The following is a 12,694-nucleotide window of genomic DNA, read 5'->3' as shown; positions in this document are numbered from 1 at the left end:
TTATATTTCAGAAAGCTTACACTAACTTGTATGTGGAAAATAAACTGTAAAATAAATATAGAACAGTGAAAAAAGATTGGCAAAATGACTGTAGGGATTGTCTGAATAAGAGGTGAATGTTGTTTAGTTGGATAGTGGTATTGACTGTAGAGACAAGTGGGAAGAATTTAATATATTATTTGATAATAAAAATGCTTTCACTTAATGCTAATATATAGTTTGATTTACTTATGATAAAAAATATTGGGAAAGACTCCTAAATTTCCAATTTTAAAACTGCTCCTGGATTTGGTTTGGGAAATTGGTTTGGATATTAATAATTACAACCCAGCTCTCCAATCAGTGAAGTACTGTTGTTCCAGTAGTGTGACTATTGTCAAAACAATAAGGTGGATCCTCAACATTTCAGGGATACTTTAGGAAATCTATCACACACAGTATCACATCACTTTTGGGTAGAGGTGGGCATGCATATCCAAAGACTAATCAATTTCCCGAACTTCTTGCTACAATAGGAACCATCTTTAAGGTACCTCTATCTAGTTCCCTTAGTCCCAATGATTGCTGTTGTTGAACCTGCATTTCTCTCATCCAAGTTACCCGAGGCTCATATAATGATAATTAAAACAGGGACTAGTTTATTAGTTCAAGTAGAGTAGACACAAAGCACTAGAAGCACAAAAGAAAAATTACAAAAGGAGAAATACATAAAGATTACAATGTGGGAAGGTGTCAATTTTTCAGCTGGTTTTTAAATTTATGAACCCTGTAGTAGAGTCATATTAAATAAAATTGCATGGTAATTAATGAACATATGCTTGAGACCAATGGAATTAAACTGAGAGCCATCTCTGAAAAAGAAAATAACTTAGAGCCCAGAGATAAACTGTCAGATATATGTAGACTTATGAAGTCAAACAAGGACAGTCTTCTCAACAAATGTGCTTCTAAACTGGTTAGCCAGCCACATGCAAAAAAGTATTTAGACCCCCACCCACCATCTCACACCATTCATACAGGTAATTTAAAGTGGATTAAAGATATGAATATTAAACTTTCTATAAAATGACATCAAGGAAAGTGTAAGTAGAATTCTACAAGATCTTGACCTCAGAGGAATAACAAATGATTGTCACAGTGGCAAATATATTAAAAGCAGAAATAAAAATAAATGGGACTGTGTCAAACTAAAAAGCTTCTGTACTGTGACAGAAATTAGGTCTAAAATTAAAAATAAAATTACAGATTGAGAAGCTATTTGCTTATAAGTAAAGGGACAAATATTAAGTAATTTAAAGTATTCCCAAAGTTCAACAACAACAAAAAAACTATCAAAAACAGAAGAGGGGATTAATAGATAATTAAAGAAAACTTAAAGATGGCCAAAAGGCATATGAAAAATTCATCACCATCAATGATTTTCAGGAAAATGTATATTAAAACAATAATGAAGTATCACCTCACTTGATGAAAATGGTCTAATACCCAAAATTCTGGAAACAATAGATTTTGGTCTGAAAGTAGAAAAAAAAATTTTCCCTGACTCATTCACTGTTGGTGGAACTATTATGTGGTCAAGCCTCTTTGGAAAAACGTTTGGAAAATTTCCCCCAAATCAGTATTTTTCTTTCGACCTGGCAGTTCCATTCCTGAGCATTTATCCACTATTCCATAAACATTAATCCTAAGGCGTATGTTTATACCTATGTTCATTTGCAGCATTGTTTACAATCGCCAGGGTCTGGAACCAATCCACATGTTCAACAACAAATGAATAAGGAAACTGTGGTGTATATGCACGATGAAATACTGCTCAGCTATGAAATATATAAATCATAAAGTTTGCTGCAAATTTGAAAGGGATTTGTGTTATGCTAAGTGAAGTGAATCAAAAAGGAAAAGATAAACAATAGATGATTATTCTCATTTGTACACTATAAAGAAACAAAAGAAGGTATCATAGACAGTCGCCTATAAGGGATCTAGACACATTGATGGTAAAGCATGGGATAAGAGTACTATACTTATAAAACATATGATTCTATTGTTAAAAAAATAATTTTAGAAAATAAAATTAAGTGTAAAGGACACATGCAAATCTTACAATGAAGGTTTTAAAAGTGACAAAAAAAAAAAACACAAAACTGTTAGGTGCAATTTAAAAAAAAAATTGACCACAGTACTAACCTACAGGAAATCTAACTATGCCAAAACCCTGAATGAACTTGAAAAAGATTTAAGTTTATGATAACAGCCCAGCTAGCCAACCTTTTTTTCAACCTCGTAGAACATGGGGAAAATAAACTAGTGAAATAATAAATTTGTATGGTTTTAAACTGCTAGTATAGATAGCACTCTATTAGTATTTCCAAGTTACCTACCTATCTTAGTTGAGTTCCAAAGTTCAATTTTTATGTCAAATTTTGCTTCTTTTATTACATTTATCTCTATAAAAACTTACAAAGTGTCCATATCTTAAAATAATCTCTTTAAAGTTCAATTTAATACATACCATGCCTTGAGTGGCATGACTATTGTCCCTGACCATTCAGTCTATGTACCATTATTTTAAAAAGTAAATTAATTTAAATAACTTTTTTCCTCTTAAGGCAAACAGTTTTTTCTGAAAAAGTCATAGAGAGTAGATTCTTTGGTTAAATATGCTTTGTTTAAATAAGCAAAATTTTATTAGAAGTTATATTCCTTCAATGTTCTACATTGAACAACTAGGAATAAAATGATCTTTAATAAAAGTTTTAGTCTTTTTACAGTTTACTAATACATAAAAAACCTGATCAGTGTCTGGATATGTGTTGTATGCTAGAAGTTATTTTAAGGATTTAGGAAACAAAGCTGAAATCATAATCCTGTTTACGGTCACTGCCCTCGTGGAGGTTACAGTATGGATGAGAAACATTCAAAGATTATAGATTTAGAGGAAGATTGCAAAGCTTTGGGATAGATGATGGACAGTCTCTCAGAGAAATTTTATACTGAACTTTGACTGAAAGTTGATAATGAACAAAGTTATATTTGATTTGGTTCAGCTAAGGCCTAGGTCACATTCAAAAACAAGAAAGGGAGAGATAAGAAGCTTCAGCCATCTGAAGTGGTTTCTGAAATGCTTTTCTGTTTTGTTTATGTTGTTTTGGGGGCACACCTTGATATGCTGGAGGATCACTGTACACTCGGGATGTGGGGGTGCAGAGGACATAAGGGGTATGTGAGTTTAAATTGGGGTTGAGGGTGGGGGAAGGGTTCGACACCTGGTCAAGTGCAAGATGTCCTACACAATGTACTTTTAGTTTGAAGTGTTAAAGTATGTAAGGACACTAAAGGAGCAAAAAAAAATACATTAAGGGGAAGATATCAATTCATACATTCATGTGTTTTATGCAAAAGAGTTTTAGCTGGAATCTAGAAATCTGCATATTCAGTTCTCTTTTTAGCCATGTGTCGTCAAACATGCATATCTAAGCAAATGTCACATGCATTGTGCTAGTTTTCAGAACATATGCTTTTGAATGAATGGAAACAACAACAGACAACAAACCAAAGTTTCTAGGGATAGTTAAAGAAAAATATATTTCCTGAATTAAAGAGATAATTTCTGGAGAAATCAGTGCTTGATTATTTAAACAATACAAACCAAACAGATACAAAGTGAATCAGTAAAATTGAATTTATATTTATCATTTCTTGACAAGGGTAAAATAATATATGTAGCTGAGATGTAAGGAATGGAAACTGCTTTTAACTATATTCAGTAAGTTGATAAAGCATTACACTTAGAATCGAATTTCTTTTTAAAATGTTGCGTTGACCTAAATTCTATTGAAGTTAACAGATAGGGAGATGAATACTCAGATTTTTCAAGCTAGTAATCAACTACCTCATTTTAAAATGAAATAGTTTCATGACTTTGCTACAGCAGTTAAGATTCTAGACTTGCTTGTAGTTGACCTGCATTCTGTCCCTGGCATTGCATATGGTTCGTTAAGAACCTTCAAAAGTGATCCCTGGGCACAGAAATAGGAGTAATCCAATGAGCACTGCAGGGTGTGACAAAACATAACAACAATAACACCAAAATTAAAAATTAAAATATAAAATTTGAGCAAAAAATATTCTTAACTCTTAAATTTGATAAAGAATGACTTAATATCAAATTATAACTGGACAAAGTTAAGCTGTTTGAATAATTTAGGTCATCTGACTTAAAAGAGCAAACTAAAATAAAAAATTTACTAGCCTGTCTGAACAAACATACTTATGCAAGAGTAACTTCCAGTCTTATCATTCCAAAGCAATTACTTCTTTCTTAGTGGAAAATCTGCCATTCACTTCCCACCCCCTTGGGGAAATTTCTCTAAAAGTGTTGTATTACCTCAGCCTCACATTCCCTGGAAAACAAAGAAACATTTTGTTCCCTGAAAAATCTGACTACCTCCTTAAAAAAAAAAAACAAAAAAAGAAAACAACTAAAATAGTTAGAATTGAGACAATGGCATAGCACACACAACGGTTTTGCTTTAGCTACTTATATTTTACAATGAAAGAGAGAGGCATAAAAAAAGAGACATAAAAATTATTGTACTAAAAAGTATTAATGTTCATTTAGATGGACTTTTCAGCTACTTTGCTTTTGCATTGCCTAAGGGAAAAGGTTCCTTATGTTCATCTTCTTGTGGTCTCTGTCACCAAGGGCACATGTTCTGATCAAAGTGGGTAACTAGGTTGCTTAGATTCAGCAACTTAAAAAAATCCTTTTATGCCATTCCCTTTTTGTAGAAACATGTTATTAGTTTTTTTAAATCTCTTTTTATGTTTAGAATGTAGGAAAAGTGAATAAAGAAGAAAAACCTAATGGGTAAGAGTGAAGTTTTGGTTAATCTACAGAAATAACAGAGCTCAACAAAAGGAATCATCAGATCATCTTTTCTGTGAAGCTGCTTTGCTGACATCATGATCCCAACAAACTTTGTTAACTCTGCTTCTCTAATATCTATGTACTTGGAAATGTGATGGCATTAAGCTCTCAGTTTTAACTATCTCTGTTCCTATAATTAAGATTTTCCAAGTATACCGAATAAATATGGAGCATCACCTCTAAGAACTTCCATTATTTTAATTAAAAAACTATTAAAAAACCCTGACTTTTTTCTGAGTTTTTCCCACTTCAGATAGTATTCTTAAAACTTAATATCTTTAGCTAAAAATCAATATTTTACAGATCAAAATTTTCTTCCCTCCTTCCTTCCTTCCTTCCTTCCTTCCTTCCTTCCTTCCTTCCTTCCTTCCTTCCTTCCTTCCTTCCTTCCTTCCTTCCTTCCTTCCTTCCTTCCTTCCTCCATTCCTTCCTTTCTTCCTTCCTTTTTCCCTTTCTTCCTCCCTCCCTTCCTTCTTTCCTCTATACTTCCTCCCTACCTATCTTCCTTCATATCTCCCTCCCTCCCTCCCTCCTTCCCTCCCTCCCTCCCTTTCTTCCTTCCTCCCTCCCTCCCTCCCTCCCTTTCTTCCTTCCTTCCTCCCTCCCTCCCTCCCTCCCTTTCTTCCATCCTCCCTCCCTCCCTCCCTTCCTCCCTCCCTCCCTCCCTTTTTCCCTTTCTTCCTCCCTCCCTTCCTTCTTTCCTCTATACTTCCTCCCTACCTATCTTCCTTCATATCTCCCTCCCTCCCTCCCTCCTTCCCTCCCTCCCTCCCTTTCTTCCTTCCTCCCTCCCTCCCTCCCTCCCTTTCTTCCTTCCTCCCTCCCTCCCTTTCTTCCTTCCTCCCTCCCTCCCTCCCTCCCTTTCTTCCTTCCTCCCTCCCTCCCTCCCTCCCTTTCTTCCATCCTCCCTCCCTCCCTCCCTTCCTCCCTCCCTCCCTCCCTTTTTCCCTTTCTTCCTCCCTCCCTTCCTTCTTTCCTCTATACTTCCTCCCTACCTATCTTCCTTCATATCTCCCTCCCTCCCTCCCTCCTTCCCTCCCTCCCTCCCTTTCTTCCTTCCTCCCTCCCTCCCTCCCTCCCTTTCTTCCTTCCTCCCTCCCTCCCTCCCTCCCTTTCTTCCATCCTCCCTCCCTCCCTCCCTTCCTCCCTCCCTCCCTCCCTCTCTTCCTTCTTTCCTTCCTTCCTTCCTTCCTTCCTTCCTTCCTTCCTTCCTTCCTTCCTTCCTTCCTTCCTTCCTTCCTTCCTTCCTTCCTTCCTTCCTTCCTTTTACCACTTTTAAATGACCTCTTTCTTTTGCTTGAAAAATTTTATCTTATTTGTTTGAATCTGCATAAAAAGTACCATGTAGATTTGGAGATATGGTATAGTGTCTAAGGCATTAGCCTTGCATGTGGATGATTCAGATTCAATTTTCATCAGCATACATAGTTCCTGAGCAAAACTGAGTGTGGGCCCCAAGCAAAAAAAAAAACAAACAAAAGACTAACATAACTCCTCGTCTAAAATAATAGCTCTGTCACAAAACTCTAGATAATTGTCATAAACCTGAGGTTTTGTATAGAAAAAGCAGCAACTTACTATATATCATTATAATGGAGAGAGAACACTGAAAATAACAGTGATATTAAACTGTTGTAAAAGGAAACTATAGTGGAAGAAAATGAAAACTGCCTACAATTAGCAATTTATAGGAGTTAAGATAGAAATTATTCTTTCAAACTTTGGCATTTACTATAAAGGTTATATTGCTAAGTATTTGTATTAAATGATCATAAGCATTAACTATTTAAATTGAAGTCATTTGCATTACATTTATTTTTAAATATTTATAAATTCATGTGTACAGCATTTCAGCATCCCACCTACCAAGAGAGTCATCCCTTTTCTTCACCAATGTCCCAAGTCCCCTTCTATGCACCACCCCATCTTGCCACACTGGCAATCTCAGTTCTGTACACTAACTCTCAGTTTCTGTTGCTTTTAGTCATTTGTTATTTACTATGATTATTCATATTCCTCATATTAGAAAAGAATAGTTTTAACCTGTCTAACACCATCTGAGTATCTTCATTCAACATGATATGCTTACCTCTAAGCATGCAGCAGGACATTACATTGTGTCATTTTGTTATAACTGAACAGTATTCTATTTTTTATGCCTATCCAATAGTTTCTGTATCCAGTCATCTAATCCTGGACATCTGGGTTGTATCCAGATTTTTTGTATTGTGAATAATGCGGCAAAGAACATAGGAGCACAAATGTCTCTTTGAAATCATGTTTTGGGGCCACTGGGTAGATGCCCAGACGTGTTACTTGTGTATAGAAGTTTAGTTCTTAGTATTTTTTGAGAAGTATCCATTTGTTTTCAAAAGAGTCTGAACCAATGATTATTCCTAGCTACAATGAATGATTGTTTTCCCCACATTACTTTTCCCCACATCTATGCCAGTATTGTTTGTTTTTGTTCTTTTTAAAGTGTGCCAATTTTCACTTGTATGAGGTGATATGATTGATGGCTTTCATTTGCATGTCACTGATATTGAATTATGAATATTTTACTACATATTGATTATATATCTTCTTTGTAAAAGTATCTTTTAAAAATTTGAATGTTTTTGTTAATATTTTAAGAGAACTTTGAAAGTCTTGATTGTTAAGCCTTTCTCAGATCGGGGATCACCTAATAATTTCTCCATATTTGAGCTGATTTTTTTCTTTTATTCTATTTATTATTGGTTTGTGGTGCATATTTGTTAATTTAATTTAGCTTTTTTAGTATAAAATCTTTATTTAAACATTATAATTAAAGCATGATTGTATTTGGGTTTCAGTCAAAAACAGAAACCCGGTTCCATTCCCACCACCAATGTCTACCCTCCCTTCTTCCCCACCCCTGCTGTATTTGATTCTACTGCTCTCACTCATTAACATTGTCAGACTAGTTGTTAGTGTAGTTATTTCCCTAACTGCATACACTACTCTTTGAAGTGAGCTTCATATTGTGAGCAGGTCCACTCGCCCCTCATCTCTATTGTCTCTTGGCATTATTACAATAATGACTCTAATTTTTCTTAAAACCCATAGATCAGTGATACTATTCTGTGTCTATCACTCATCCTCTGTTTATTTCACTCAGCACAATAGATTCCATATACATCAAGCATAAGAAAATTTCATAACTTCATCTCTCCTGACAGCTGTATAATATACCATTGTACCATATGTACCACAGTTTCTTTAGCTATTCATCTGTTGAAGGGTATCTTGGTTGTTTCCAGACTCTAGCTATTTTAAATAATGCTGCAATGAATATAGGTGCGAAGAAGGGATTTTTAAATTGTATTTTTGTGTTCCTAGGGTATATCCCTAGGAGTGCATTATAGCTGGATCATATGGAAGTTCAATTTCTAGTATTTTGAGAAATATCCATATTGTTTTCCATAAAGTCTGGACTAGTGGGCATTCTCATATTACTGAATAAGAATTCCTTTTTCTCCACATTCTCACCAGCACTGATTGTTCTTGGTCTTTGTGGTGTGTGCTAGTCTCTGTGGCATGCTGTTTTGATTTGCATCTCCCTGATGATTGGTGATGTAGAACATTTTTTATGTGTCTTTTGCCATTTGTATATCTTCTTTGAGGAAGTGACTGTCATTTCTTCTTCCCATTTTTGGATGGGATGTGATGCCTTTTTCTTCTTAAGTTCTGCCAGTACCTTGTATGTCTTAGATATTAGCCCCTTATCTGATGGGTATTGGGTGAATTGTTTCTCCTATTCTGTGAGTGACTTCCGTATCCTAGGCACTATTTCCTTTGAGAAGCAGAAGCTTGTTTATCTCTGCTTCCAATTGATTGGAGAGTGCTGTTTCCTCCTTGAAGATGCCTTTTGTCTCAATGTCATGGAGTTTTTTTTTTTTACCTACATGTTGTTCTATATACCTTATGGTTTCAGGCCTGATATCAAGGTCTTTAATCCATTTGCATTTGTCCTTTGTGCATGATGATAGATGGGGGTCTGAGTTCTCTTTTTTGCAAGTGGCCAACCAGTTGTGCCAACACCACTTGTTGAAGAGTCTATCCTTGCTTCATTTTGCCCCTTTATCAAAAATTAATTGATTGTATATCTGGGGAAGATTCTCTGACTACTCAAGTCTATTACACTGATCTGAGGATCTGTCTTTATTCCAATACCATGCTGTTTTAGTAAGTATTGCTTTGTAATACAATTTAAAATTGGGGAAAGTAATGCCTCCCATATTCCTTTCCCCATGGATTGCATTAGCTATTCATGGGTGTTTATTGCTCCAAATAAATTTCAGGAGTGTTTGATTCACTTCTTTAAAGAATGTCATGGTATCTTTAGAGGGATTGCATTAAATCTGTACAATGCTTTGGAGAGTATTGCCATTAGATTTTTTTGTGAATGCTCTATGGCTTAAAAATTACTGATAGTTGAGTTTTAGACACATAGTGTTCCCGCCCCAATCCCACTACCCATGTCAACTTACCTCCACCAGTGTTCAGTTTTTTTCCCATTCCTTTTGCTAGTAGCCTTAACAGGCCCCTTTTTAAGATAGGTTAAGTTTAAGTCTCAGTATTTAAATATTGCTGACTCTCTGGTTTAGTTATTTAGCTCTGTATCTTAATACCACTGATGTTCCTCAATATCCTAGGCCTCTGTCTTCCATTATTTCTCTTTTGTTTTTCTTCCCATCCACTCTATTTGTTCTTTTTTATTTTGTATGGCTTGACCAACAGTATTGAATTAATAAAAATGCCTTTCAATTTAATTTTTGAAGAATTATGCCTATTTTCTCAATATAAATTATTGAAGGTAATATCAAGATCTTTAATTAATTTTGAGTTGATCTAAGTGAAAAATGTGAGAAAAAGTTCCAAGTTCTCTTTATAAACAACACATAGCTGTCAATTTTTTTCCCAGCACCGTTTGATTGAGAGACTTTTCTTACTCTTCTTCATATTTCCTCTTTGTTAAAGATTTGCTATTTCAATAGAACTGAGAGTCTGTCTTTAATGAAAAAGCTTGTTGTCTTTCTTCTAGTACCACCCTGTGTTGATGATTATTGCCTAATAATTTAAAGGAGAAAGAAAAGTCTCCAATGTATTTTCCTAGGATAACTTTGGAGATAGGGGCTTTAATGTAAATTTTATTCTTAATATCTTATACTTAATATATTTTACTTAAAATAAATTTTAACAACATCTGGTTTATGATATTGTTTTGTTTTGTTTTGTTTTGGGGTCACACCCGGTGGTGCTCAGGGGTTACTCCTGGCTGTCTGCTCAGAAATAGCTCCTGGCAGGCACAGGGGACCATATGGGACACCGGGATTTGAACCAACCACCTTTGGTCTTGGATCGGCTGCTTGCAAGGCAAACACCGCTGTGCTATCTCTCCGGGCCCAGGTCTATGATTTTTTTAAATTAATGATTTCTTTACAATGAGTGCATTAAATCTGCATAGTGAATTGGGTATAATTGTCATTTTGATCATTTAAACCTTCCAGTCAGTGACCAGAGGATACGTTTTGATTTTCTGAGTCTTCTTTTGTTTTAATAGTGACTTGCTTTGTATAAATATGTTTTTTGTATAAATATGTCACTTCTTTTGTTAAGTTAATTCCAAGGTACTTGATATTTGCAGACAAAATTGTTATTAAAATTATTATTTTTTCTCTTCTACTTATTTTTATACAGAAAAGCTGTAGATTTTTCTGCATTGATTTCGTACCTACCACTAAATTTTATAAGTTTATTGTTCTGAGAGTTTTTGTAAGTCTTTAGATTTATTAAATTAAAGAATCCTGTCATCTGCAAAAAAAATCTTTGACTTTTTTTTTTTAAATCTGGATTCCTTTTAATACTCCTGTGTTGTCTAATTTCTATTGCTAAGATTTTGTTGAGGATCTTTGCTTTTGTTTTTATTGGGATATGATCTGTAGTTTTCCTCTTAGCATAACAGTATGACATTGGCATTAGAATGATTTTCTTTCATGAAAAGAAGGACTCTTGTTTAAATTTTCTGTAAGAGTTTGAGAAATAAAGGTATATGTCTTCATGAATTCTTACCTTATTAATATTTTATCTTATTGGTCTGCCCAATAAGAATGTGTGTTAAAGTTTCTCAATCTATGGTGTTGCTATTAATGATAGATATTAAAACATGATAAAAATAAGTGTTGTATAAATATCATGATTATTGATTCTTTTTATTATTTCAGTTAATCATACTTTATATCTGTGAAAAGTGAATCTGAAGACATGGTCTTCGTGGCTATAAGAAAGAAAATTGAATGTTTGTGAGTCTAGAACACTATTAAAAAAGTACTGGTTAGTTCCAGGAGCTCCTACTGTCCCAGCAGGTTCATCATGTCAGTGAAGAAGCTTGTCTTGCAAAGAAAGAAAACTGAGCTCATGACTTCTGATGTGTTAATCCCACAACTATCTTTCATGGTAATATTCTATGTCCATCATAATTCATAAAATATCTTTTTGGCTACCACCAATCTTGAAAGAAAAATTAAGCAATAATAAATATAGTATTTGAGACAACAACAAAAACAACAGAAAAAGTAAAGCAGAATATTTCTAGTTTAACTATTTGATAACACATGGTAGCACTTAAAGATAGATACATAGGATATCTCTCCTACTTACCAAGATAAAAAGTCTTACATAAAATTAGCAACATTCTGTTCTAAAATAATTGGATTGGTTCCATTGCGATAGCTCAGTGGTAGGGCATTAACCTTGCACTTGCCCCAGCCAGGACTGACTTGGGTTCGATCCCCTGCATTCCATTTGGTCCCCTGAGCCTGATAGGAGTGACTTCTGAGTGCAGAGCCAGCAAAACCCCTGAGGGCTGCTGGGTCTGTCCTAAACCCCTCCCAAAATATTTAAAATAAATTTTAAGAGTAAGAGTTATTTTCATTTGAAAAACACTTTAAGTTATTAATATATGTATATATTGTATGTATGTATGTATACACACACACACATGTTTGGGATTAGACTTACTCCTGGCTTTTTGCTCAGAGATTACTTCTGATGACTCTCAGGGGATTATACCTGTGCTTCCGGGTATCAATCTGGAGTTAGATGAATATAAAGTAAGCACCTTACCATTTTTACTATCTCTCTGCCCTATCGTTTATTTTTATTATTATTTATAATTACAAAAATATCACCAGGATATTGTAAATATAGCTCATCAGTACTGTACTTTATCTGGAGCTCTGGGTTCAACCCTTGGTACCACCAAAAAAATAACCAGAATCCTAACAAAGTCACTAAGTCATTAAGGAAAAGTTTCAAAAGTGGAACTTCAAAATGTTTGTATCCAATTAATTAATATTTAGACAAATTGCTTGAATTTTAGATAATTTAAAAAAATAGGATGTAAAACTATATATGTAATTTCTGTGATGAAAGTTTACTTCCTTTTCTTTTATATGTCTACTCTTTTTCTAACATATGAGTGCATGTGAACTAATTATAGCTAAAGACAAGGACTAGTCATAGATTATAGAGAATATTCCAATTGTAAAAATTCTTTAAAGTTCTTTTTTATAATTATAAGACTTTTTAAGTGTTCCTTGAGAACACATTGAGATGGAAAGAAACTAGGTGAACAACAGTGATTGGGAACAGACAGTAATTTAGAAGTCTAGTTATAAAATACTTTTAAGGTGGAAAAATCACGCTGGCACTTTTCAAATCAGGCCAAACTTATTTTAGCTT

Source organism: Suncus etruscus, chromosome 13 (assembly GCF_024139225.1).
Source record: "Suncus etruscus isolate mSunEtr1 chromosome 13, mSunEtr1.pri.cur, whole genome shotgun sequence".
Classification (NCBI taxonomy): domain Eukaryota; kingdom Metazoa; phylum Chordata; class Mammalia; order Eulipotyphla; family Soricidae; genus Suncus; species Suncus etruscus.
This window is presented reverse-complemented; position numbering follows the sequence as displayed.